Consider the following 12,317-nt stretch of genomic DNA (forward strand, 5'->3'; position numbering starts at 1 on the left):
AAATTGAATCTATAGAGACGCGAGCGGCCCGAGTCGGGCAACACTGGCGCACTTGCGAGCCGTGACGTAACAAGCTGCTTCTGTGCGAGCGTCTGCGATTCCGGCGAACGATCTTGTTCCCTGGTCAGCTACGCGTGCAATCGAGCCTTTCAGTTTTCTTCAACTTGGCGTTGAAACTGAACGATTTGCAGCGGCTGAAACTTAGATAGAAGACGACGGCTCCACTCCGCCCCGCCACGGTGGTCTAGTGGTTATGGCGCTCGACTGCTGACCCGAAGGTCGCGGGATCAAATCCCGGCCGCGGCGGCTGCATTTTCGATGGAGGCGAAAATGTCTGAGGCCCGTGTACTTAGATTTAGGTGCACGTTAAAGAACCCCAGGTGGTCAAAATTTCCGGAGCCCTCCACTACGGCGTCTCTCATAATCATATGGTGGTTGTGGGACGTTAAACCCCAGATATTATTATTATGACGGCTCCACTCCATACAGCACGTGACGTCACACGCACCATGACAAAATGGCGGTCGCCAATGATGGGCTGGGTTTATATCGGGCGACTTCTAGGGCTTATTTTGTACTAAAATATCCGGGTACAGTGCATTTTTTTATACGTATAGGTACAGCAGACCCTCTACTTCCATTTTGCGCTGTAAACCGCAAATTGTTGGATGACTGTGCCATGACCCCTTAAGTGCCTAACTAGGGGGTGCCGAGCGCCCACCTGCGTATTTCAATGGTTTTATCTTCAATAGGTTTCCTCTTAAAGTAGCTGACTGGGGTAGTTGATTATCCATACTAATGGTAAACAGCGCAGAAAAGCGCGTGTACGATAAGAGGACACACGGGACGGGAGGACGACCGCCGCCGTAGCTCAATTGGTAGAACATCGGGCGCGTTATCCGGAGGTTGCAGGTTCGGTCCCTGCCTTTGGCAAGTTGCCTTTTCGTGTGCTTTAATTTCTTCACATTTATATCATAATTTCTACAATGCAGTTAAGGCTAGCCCCCTGAACCTTCCTTGGCTTCAGTGTCTGTTCGTTTTTATTCGGGTTGTGTCTAGCAAAAAAAAAAAAAAAAACGAGCCTTAAACCTATTTTCTTTCACTCACTCCTCTTGAATCTCCTGCAAAGGTCACACGTACCGGGAGTTATTCTCGAGGAAATACCATCGTCGCTTTTGTGCCCATTGTTGTGTGAAACAGGGCCGTAGGTAATGGGGGTTGAGGGGGGGTTCTGCCACCCCCCGATATTTTTTCACGATTTAACTTTTCGGGTGACACTAAAATACCTGCATGCCTTCACAGCGACCACCAGTTGCCAAAGTTGGCCATTTTACACACAAACACCCCCCCCCCCCCAAAAAAAAAAAAAAAAATTCCTGGGTACGGGCCTGGTGTGAAATGTGACGCAAACGTAAAGTGAACAAAGGTTCTTTTTTTTTTTTCTTGGGCCGCTCTCTCTCTTCGTATGACCGGGCGCACGGTGCATCAACTGCAGCGGCTAGTTACGGAGGTGGATCGGGAAAGCTCGTCCTCGGCCACCACCACGGTTTGCCGTCGGCTTCCTGGCAGCATCCACTCTGCCCCTGTTCCTTCGGAGCCTTGCTGATCCGATGGGTGACCAGAGGCCCACGAATTGTGCCGGATGACGTCAAGACGACGACGACGGCGAAGAACTCGCCGACAATGCCACCGCATACGACCACGCCTGGTCTCATATCAACTGCCGGATCGGGGGAACTGATTCGCAACCTGCGGCGGCCGACCTTCCCAGCTAAAGGTTAGTTACAAAGCAGCAGGCTTGGCTCATGCAGTGGCGGACCACAAGCCACACAGATAACGTCGTGACCTTTATGCTCAGTGGGGACATCCTTATTTATTATTTATACACTCGTTAGTCGCGCAAGGACAAATCACGAATGCTGGGCGTCTAGCTGTATAATAAGACGAAAGCCTTAAATGCCTCATAAAACGCTAAAAGTGACCGTCGGTGCCAAAACGAGTGATGAAAAAGACCATCACGTGATTACGTCATTCTATGACATCTTCATGACGTCACTACGACATCTACGGTGTATTTCCACCCTCGGCAGTTTTACTTGCCCAAATCGCTTTATTATTAGGCGCGCCGCAGTAGTGGACCCCATATTAGGTTTGGCCAATTAATCGGAATTCCGTAACATGCGTTTAATCTACGTACCCGTGTGTTTTTGCAGTTCGCCCGGATCAAAATCAGACTGCTAAGGCCGGGAATCAAACCCGCGTCCTTTGCATTAGCCGCTAATCTACCACGGAGGGTGGTAGACTTTCCATCCCCCAAAACAGTGCTCCGAGAAAAGCGTGAACCTTTCGTGATTGGACGGAAGATTCGCTGTTTGTGGATACCGGTTTCGAGTATCTCATGCAAATACGTCCCCCCCTCCCCCTGGCTACGGGGGCAGGGGGGAGGGGTGAGGTGTGGGGGTTCTAACACAGACTCTCGTAATTATTCAATGTTGCATATGTATATATATATACACGCACACATACATGAAAGGTAGCTGAACACCCCCCTCTCCCCCTCCGTTAAAAAAAAAAAATTTACAGGATACCTGCGTGGCCTCAAAGGCGTTATCGCAGGGGAGACATCTGTAGGATTATATGTTACATGTTTTACAGTGAAAAGCATCAAAAATATATGAAACAAGGTTAACATCAAGATAAACAAGGTGAAAGGACAATAGGTTAGCATGTTCAAAGGCAACAGAAAGTTGAAACAAAAAGTAGCACAATTACACATTATTGTAAACACAATCGGGAATAAAGATTGATTGTCAGGTACAGAAACGTCTTCCGGTAACAAGTTCCAATCTCGTACGCCCCCGACTTCCCTTCTGGCAAATACGTGTCCTTTGATGCGTAGGGTGTGGGATAAACGAAAAATGAACTGAGGTTGCTTTTGTTTTTGTTGTGCCGCTCCTAAGCATGACGGGACGCGCCACTGCAGCGGTTAGCTAAAGGGGCCCTGAAACAGTACGTTTTTTGAAAATTTTTCAGCGTTTAGGCTACAGCATCATCAAATCAATCGCACCACAAAATTAAGCGGCGCACCGAGTACCAAGGCGGCTACGACGCACCGAGTACCCGTGCTTGGCACGGGGGTGAAGCACAAGGCTAGCGTGCCTGGAAAGCCGAGTGTTAAGACGCTCGCCTTCGGTTCGTGGGTACGCGGGTTCGAATCTCGCCTGGCGAATAAATTTTTTCCCCTAGAATTTATCTTTCTATCTCTCTCTGTGTAAGCGATGTCTCGCCCATCAGGGTCATTGTATCCCGCACCGGAGAAATAGGCGCACGTGTTTTAGGAGCGAAGAACAGGAGGACCGAAGAGATCGAGGGCCGGTTCTTGATGACCATTTCCGTTGCAGCTCACGGACCAACGGCCGCCTTAAACGGCTCCGTTATTCAAATATTTTGCGGTATAAGATCCTATATGGGCTCCTTTGTATAGCTTCTAAAAGCGCAAAAAAGACACGGAAGCGTTTGTCACGAGTTCTTCTTTCGTGGTATCGTTGTTTCTTTTTTCTTTTTTGCTCTTTCAGAAGTTATGGACCTGTACCAACTATTCCGATATCAGTGCTTGCTAAGCTTCGTAATTTGCGAAGGCCCACTTCGAGAATCTTTTACATAGGCCGCAATTATCGGGTGCAGTTCTGGAGAAAACAGTATAAATCACTAGGTTCCTAGTCGTGTGGGATGTCTAACAAAATAAAAAATGAACTAAAGTTTGAGAACAGCAACGTAAAGTTTAAGAAAACATGCGTGCTTGCTAAGCTTCGTAATTTGCGAAGGCCCACTTCGAGAATCTTTTACATAGGCCGCAATTATCGGGTGCAGTTCTGGAGAAAACAGTATAAATCACTGTGTTCCTTGTCGTGTGGGATGTCTAACAAAATGAAAAATGAATTAAAGTTTGAGAACAGCAACGTAAAGTTTAGGAAAACATGGAGAGACAAAGAAAGATGGACACACAACACAAGCGCTGATCACTCAGTCCGTGTGCTGTGTGTGTCTTTGCGTTTTCTTAATTTGGTGCTGCTGTTCTCCAGATCTTAGACAACCAACTAGCCCGCTAGTACCACCTGAACTAAAGTTTTCTTGTGCCGCGCTCTCATCGCATGACTGGACGCACGGTGCTCGAACTGCAGCGGTTGGTTAAGGAGGTGGATCGGGAGAATCGGCATCGACCACGGTCTCTGCGGTTTGCCCGTGGGGCGTTGACCGCATCCGTTCTGCTCCTGTTCCTTGAAGCCTTGTTAATCAGACATGTAAGAAGGGGGCCCGCAATTCGAGCGGGACGACGTGAGGAGGACGACGACGACGACGGCGACGGACCTACCAACAATACCACATCATACAATCGACCAAACCGGAGGCCGCATCAACCACTGAATCGGGAACGGCCACGGATGCCCAACCCGCATGGCGCCTGACCTTGCTCAGCATCGTGCGCTAAAAGGTTGGCTCTGAGCAGCACACGGGTAGCTTGGTGACGCAGCTCAAGTAACAGATACGACGCGACTGTTATGCGTAATGGTGAGAGCCTTACTTATTATCATTGGCCTGGCCAGAGAAAGATGTCGGGGAGGGAGGGGGGGGGGCTACCCCGTTCCCCCCGACAAACATTTGTGCCTATGCCCCTGTTTATTGCACACGCTGGCGGGTTGCGAAAAGGGGTGCACCTCCTTCTGAACTGTGGCATGCGAGTGCAAAGGCTGACGCATGCTAACGTCGCTGCTTCGGCAGTGCACTTTTGGTGAGTTACGCACATTACTGGCGTAGTTCAACCTCCCCCTCACCCCCCCCCCCCCCCGAAAGTTTTCAATTTTGCATGTGTAATGTACACCCATATACACACACACGCGTGGACATACATGCCTCACCCCACATTTACAGCATACCATACAAAGAGGTGAGAAGTGACCCCTGGGGATACGAATGCTATGAATGATATACACGCTCTTGATACGACAGGGTAATCCGTATTTTCCAAAGAAGGTGGGTGGTTTGCGCAGGTGTATGACAGCATTATCGTTTACCCTTGCAGGCGACCTAAGCCAGTAAATTATTCGAGCTTGGAGGACGGCGAGAGGAGGATAGCGACTGTCAGCGGCAGAACAGCATTACACGAAGACCACGCGGATGACGAAGAGGAAACGTTGTGCGACACACGAATAAAAAAGCATGAAAACTTGCACGGTTTCTTATGCATTCGCCTAAGACCTGGAAGGAGAAAGCCATCCGGTGTGGTTATTATTTCTGTGCGGTTCAAACAAATGGCAAAAAAAAAAAAACATGGCTGATCCCTCTGTCATAGGAATCGGTATAACACGAAAGTGAAACGTGTCTTCACAGACGTAGTTGGGCGTTTGTTGGGCATTCTTTCGCCCTAAAGGCGAAGGGATGAATGCTATAGCAACAAATTGTACACGCGAAGAACGGCAAGCAGCTCGAAACTTGTAACGCGCTGCTCAAGCAGGAAGGAAGCACGGAACGAACATACACAGGATGAGCGCGAAGTGTCACAGTAGTAACTTGTTTATGTGAGCAGCGCGCTCCTTTCGCAAAAGCGGCCGCTGCAGTGAGCGAAGTGACCTTCGTGCTCTCGACGCAAACTTGCGGTGAGAGCACAAGACGTACAAACCGCCGCCATCAAGAGATAATCGTGCGCACGAGCGACCACGCCCTGTAGAGGCGCGCCCTCATCGCGACGCGTGGGGCGTCGCTGATGTACCACCGATCTCTGAGTACCGCCACCGGCAAATTGTGGCGGTATTTTGTAAGCATTACAAAAACGGACGGAGGCGGTCCGTCCGTTTGAGTCACACGCAATTGGTCAATGTGAGCCGTGACGAGCGCCGCGACGAATCTCGTGCTCACATTGACTAGTCACGTGCGACTCAAACGGACGGACCGCCTCCGTCCGTTTTTGGAATGCTTACAAAATACCGCCATTGATTGATTGAAATAACTTTAATGAGGTCCTGCGGGACGCGTACTAGCGCGCAGTGGGCGACTCCCACGCCGGGACCGTCAGGCCAAGCCTGTCGGCCGCTTCGCGGGCCTGCTGGACAGCCCAAAGCTGCTCGGCCAGGAACTGGCTGCGGATGGCCGCCTCCCACCTAGCCATGGAGGAATCGGGGCTTGATTAAACGCACCCCCAGAGCATGTGTGCTAATGTGGACTTCTCCCCGCATGCGGGGCACATGTCATCCGGATAGTTCTCAGGGTATATTGCATGTAGTGTACAAAGATTCGGGTATGTCTCCGTCTGCAGCTATCTAAACGTAAGCACCTGAGGCCTATTGAGTTTCGAGTGAGGAGGAGGATATTCTCTCCGCGCAAGGTAAAAGTGCTTCGTAATTTCATTGTACGTAGCGGGCGCGTCCCTGCCGTCTAAAACTTCGTCCTCGTCGAGCCCGATGCCGACGCGGTCGGTGAGCGCGCGCGCGGCTGTGTGGGCCGTCTCGTTGAGGTTCGTAGGGACACCCGCTATGTGCCCGACATGTGCGAATGGTGTATATAAATAGCTCGCCGTTAAGCATGGTGAAGAACGTGTCGTCTGTGGCCTGCGGAGCGGGAGCGAGGGGTCGTAAGTTCGACTCCCAGTGACGCAACTTTCTCTTCTAGTTTTTTTCTTTGGCATCTGTTAAGTCTTTATATTTTACAACGTCATATCCGTGACGGAAATACGTCAGTGGAGCTGTGGTGGACCCCGGCATAAAACACTTTCGTGTTTTAAAAAATGCAGTCAGCTCCACTCCGCGAAAGCCGTCAAAACAGCGAAGCTGGTGCCCCACCCCCTTTCTACGTTTTGCAAGTATTTGTGTTGTATCAGCTACGGGGCGACGATATGCTCATTCACGGCCGCTTTGGAACGCTGCTGCAGTGCATGATGTGGCCGCCTCGCCAAGTTATCGTCGCGCGTATGCCCTCTCCCCATACGAGCGAGCGTACGAGGCTCCCCACCTTCCCTACCGAGCGAGCCCCTCTCGGCGATGTCGTAAAATAACAGCGCAAAAGAAAACGACGGACAAACACTCGTTTTTTTTCCGCTGCTATTTTACGATCATGACCAACCAACTAGCCAGATTTATCGCCACTGTGAAGCTCGACCATTTAGTGGCCAGACCAGGAGGTTAAAATCTCCTTGGGCCAGACTGCACGCGACCAGCGTGCCTCTCTCCATACCAGCGCCACAATCGCCTTCTTCTTCTTCTTGTTATACAAAGTAAAAAATCATTCCGATTTCTAGATTTTAAATATTTTTTCTAAGCTACCCGATTCTTGGCCAATCCCCCTGAGTGGGTGTGAGCCAGCAGTACAGGATCTACATCTACATCTAGCCGCTCGGTACATTGGTAATAGATGTAGATGTAGATCCTGCAGTATCTAGGTTGGTGCGCTCACTACAAATACTCACAACGTGGTCTTGGGAGGCACGGCTTTCCGAGCTGGCACTGGGGAGCCAACTGGTGACCCTAGACCAGGGCCGGCGGCCGAGCCGCCGTGGCCAGTGGGGCTCTACAAGAGGGCTCCACCCGGGATTAGCCACGTACTCTAATTCTTCAATAAAGTTTATTCTCTCTCTCTCTACATCTACAATCGCCTTGCTCTCGCGACCCACCGAGCTGTGCTGAGGGAACGAGGGCTCAGGGCGAAGGGTCGACTACGAACAACTTCGCCAGCTACGCATGCACTTCGTTCACTTCCTCTTTGCGGCGTTCGCGCGAGTAAAAATTAAAAACACATGAGCGCGCGAGCTTCGGGTTTGCTTCGTCAGCTTGAGCGGCGCTCGCGAGAGTAAAAAAAAAAAAAAAAAGATTCGGAGAATGCTTAAAACTTTTTAAAGAATGTGTAGGCGAAAGCATACTTGGACCTTCCGTTTATGTGCTTATATGCTGAACTTAATGGTGAACGGCAAGCACTAACAGGGCCACGTATATCGATTTGGCATTCACAACCAGGAATGTGTAAAAGCGATACAGTATGCTTCACGACGCTTGCGAGTGTGGATACAGAGTGCCCAATTTGCTGGGGGTGTTGTGCAGACTTGTGCAGTGAATCAAGTGAACAATGACTGCCTAACTGAAAAGTTTTTGCTTCTACAGGGAGGGTGGGGAGCGGTCCTTATGAGTCAACCCGTACAAAAAAAAAAAAAAAAAACGCCAGGCCTGCGCTGAAACCGCAGCACAGTCACAGCGAAAGCTGGAAGAGCGGCCATAAATCACGCCATAAATCACAATTTCTGTGAAGTCGGGAAGCACCTACTAAGTCATTATTCGTCATTCGGCGGAGAAGCGAGGCACCAGCTACACGTCTGTAAGGCATTATGTGCACTTTGTTGACGCGACGACTGATGACGATGAAGAATTATGGCTCAGCCCTTTGTAATGGGTTGGAAGCTTTAAACGGCCCACCATTTATGTAATTTGCATTGGGTGACGCCCGGTCGCTATTTCCCTCTCCCGTCATGCTACGTTGACGTGGGAGAGAGACGGGGGGGGGGGGGGGGGGCGAAGAACTTTAATGAGACCCCAAGGAAATAGATCATGCGCTTATGGGCTTCCTTGGCAACCAAACAAGTGCACTTGAGAGGAACCCACTACGCTCTAAATCATTGTAATTTTACTGAGACCCCGAGGAAATGGATCATGCCCTTATGGGCTTCCTTGGCAACCAATACAAGCGCACATGCGAGGAACCCACTACGCTATAAATCATTGTAATTTTACTGAGACCCCGAGGAAATGGATCATGCGCTTATGGGCTTCCTTGGCAACCAATACAAGTGCACTTGCGAGGAACCCACTACGCTATAAATCATTGTAATTTTTGAAAAGTAGGTCAGCAGGCACTGTGCCATTTTTCGTCATTCTACGGAGAGCCGTGGTACCTGCTAAATGCATGTAAGACATTCTGCGCACTTTGTTGATGCTGTGCCTGATGACGATGAAGAATTATGGCAGAGACCTTTGTAATGGGTTGGAAGCATTCAACAACCTACTCGTTGCGCAATTCGCATTGTGTGACGCCTGGTTACAGAATTCGCGTTGTGCGACGAATGGTGCTTATTTTACTCTTCTACCACGCTATACTGCAAATGTTCATGTGGTTCCTTCCCGACATGAAGCCTGTATAGGACCTTTTTGCAAAGCAGTTTCAAGCACCGGCATGGCTCAGAGGTTGAATACTGGGCACCCACGCAGAGGGCCCAGGTTCGAACCTCGTTCCATCCTGGAATTTTTTTCTTATTTCGTTTTTTTTTTCTTATTTCGAGCGATACTGGTTACGGACACCGGCGGCGGCGGACAACTACGGCGCCAAAAGCGGCCGGTGAAATGATCTCATAACAGCTTTCGCTGTAAAACAGGAGGGCTCTTTCTTACAGGAGCCCATTGGCGTAGGCCGCGGCTCGGGCCCGCTCGACCAAGGACCGCTGGGCCGTCGAGTCAGAGCAGCCTAGCAGGACCGTCTCCCAGTCCTCCTGGGAGGGGCGGGTAGAGGGGGTAGGTTTGGGGGTTTTTTTGCATGCCCGCACCATGCGGAAAATGTCAGAGGAACTTTCCTCACAGTGCGGACACTTCCCCCCGAAGCGGGGTCGCAGTGCTTGCCGGGCACAAGAGAGTTTTGGTATAAGGGCGGAGGAGGATTCGCTCCTCTGCCTTCATGAGGCCCTTACAGGGTTTGGGATAGACGTTATGGCCGGATTGATAAAATTGTGTGACCTCCTTAAAAATGTAGGCGGGATTGGGTTTAAGGTCCGGATTGGTTGGGGACGAGGATGGCGCCCAGAGAGTGAGCGCGCGGGCAGCGGCATCGGTCACTATATGTGCTGTGGTGATCGAAGTGTGTACTGGGAGAGTTGAATTTCATAGAGTGTGAATAAAGGGATGCAATTAAACAGTACAGTTGGCATGATCAAGGTTCATACCAACTTAATAAAGATAAAGTTGTTTGACAGCTTAACACACTTTAATGTACATGATCGTAGTACATCTTCAGTTCCCCAGACTCGGCAAAAGGTAAAAGTAAACGATACTTGAAAGCTCTACAAACATCATGTCAATAGACTGTATAACTGTCAATGGGAAGCTCTTCCGAAGCCTAAAAGAAAGTTTATCCAAATTTAAATATGAAGTCTGACAGAAATACCACCATGAAGTTAGACAGGACATCGGCACTAAGTTGAACATCAACATCCAGCAGAGCGTTCATATAGTTCAGCACATCAGCAGAAAGTAAAAAACAGGTCAAAGTAAGCTTTTGCCTTCACATTCTCAGCAAGTGCTAAGGATTGCCCAAATTTTTTCAGAACATAATTGGTATGCCAACAACAATGGCAATGTTTTGAGCGTTCAGGATTCTTAAAAGTTAAAGAAAAAGACTTTATTCAAGAAGCTGTTTTATTGCAAAAAGCTTTACTACTGAACATGAACAAAAGCACTGTATGCTCTACGAAGTAAAAAGATCTTCCTGCTCATGCGAGTATGCAGACCTGCCAGATCAATTAAGGTACAGTAAAGGCTTAGGTAAATGATCAGTTCTCGGAGCATATCAAACATAGGAGGTAGCAATGTAATCAGTAAACTGCAATAGCAGCAGTAGCAAAAACATGTTTTTACATAATATATGGCACAATGCTATCAAAACACAGCGTAGTTTCTCTCAATGCTGCCTTGCTCGAATGATAATAATCGTTTTTCTTTTATACAAACACAAGACAGTAACACTGGCATCGTGCGCAAAGCTACAACTGTATAAAAATGTGAAAAGGTTGCCCGATGCAACTACAGAAAAAAAAAAGCAGGGCTCGAATCAAAGCATGGCATCAATTTCAATTATGTACAGTGTCTCCCACTTATATTCTATCTTATTAAACAGTCGAACCCTCAAACAACAGTCATACCTGGCATAGATATACCATTGTTGTATCTGATAAAAAAAATGTTCTCAGGTTTCGTTTGCCAACGCCATGGTCTGCTATAGATTTTTTACCAATGCATTGGGCATGACCATTTTCACATTTTGTCCCAATCAAAACATGGCCACCAGGGTTGGGAATTGTACCCTCGACCTGGCTCAGCAGTGCAATTGAGCCCCCACAGCAGGCAACCAATGTATGTTATTATAAATACATTACGTGCAGCTGTGACACTTGTTACATTGATTCTGGTACATGCGTTAGATCAAGCTTCCAAACGTGGATGAGTAAAAAAGAAAAAGAGAGGAATGACAACAAACGTACCGAAAACGATGTCCTGGAGCGTACAAATGCACTTTTTTGTGGTAATTCATGCCTATGAAAGCAGCAGTGAAAATGCGAGATGTCATAGTGAGTTCGCTTGATGAGTTTCATGCGAATTTAGTCTCTATAGAGCCATAACTTCCATGAGCTTTTGCAGGAAAGAAACACATTTTGCTCCATGGAATAAGGACAGTGCAGTGCATATTCTCTCAGACACTAATACATTACAACCCCCACTATAAAAACTAAAGCTCTATAATGAAACTTAGCACACACAAAACCAAGACATCGGGCCCGACTAGGGTTACCAACCATCCCAGATTTTGCTGGACTGCCCTCACTTTTCATACAGCGTCCCAAGACCCGTGCCGTCCCTGTTGGGACAGCAGTATGTCGCGGATTTGTTGCGGACTGGCCAGTTAAAAATCTTTGTGTGATCCAACGCATGCACAACAATGCGTGTCACGCTACGGAACACTAAGTTCGCACGAACCGCACGCACAAAGCAATGTTGCAGTAGCTACTAGGAGCTTTAGCCACTTCAGCTGAAATTCCGCGAGAAGTGCAAGAACTTTTACAAGTACATTCTCCAGCAAGAGGGAGTGTTGGGAGCAGCACGAAGCCGCAACAATAAAGAAACAATGGTTTTGTCTGGAAGATACTGCGATAAAAAAAACTGATTTCGTTGGCTCCCTACGTTAATGTACCCCCCCCCCCCTCCGTCCAGACTTCCTTCATTGAAGAGTTGGTAACCCTAGACCCAACTAAATTACTACTATTTTTATAACACAACATCGCAGTGTAGCAAACCGACAGGCCCATAATAGACACTAGGTACCTTACTTCTCGCCATACTGGGACGACGCTGCTTACACATTAAAGCTCTATAACAAACGTTTTGCTCAGTCCTGACTGCATTAGTTAACATAAAGCTTAGTAGTGACTGCCCATGCTGTACTTTTGTACACATAGCTCCAAAAGCGTAAATGCCATCTTTTTATGCTTGTCTTCAGCAGCAGTGAGCAACCGGTGCGTA

This window comes from Rhipicephalus sanguineus, chromosome 6 (assembly GCF_013339695.2).
Source record: "Rhipicephalus sanguineus isolate Rsan-2018 chromosome 6, BIME_Rsan_1.4, whole genome shotgun sequence".
NCBI classification, from domain to species: Eukaryota; Metazoa; Arthropoda; class Arachnida; order Ixodida; family Ixodidae; genus Rhipicephalus; species Rhipicephalus sanguineus.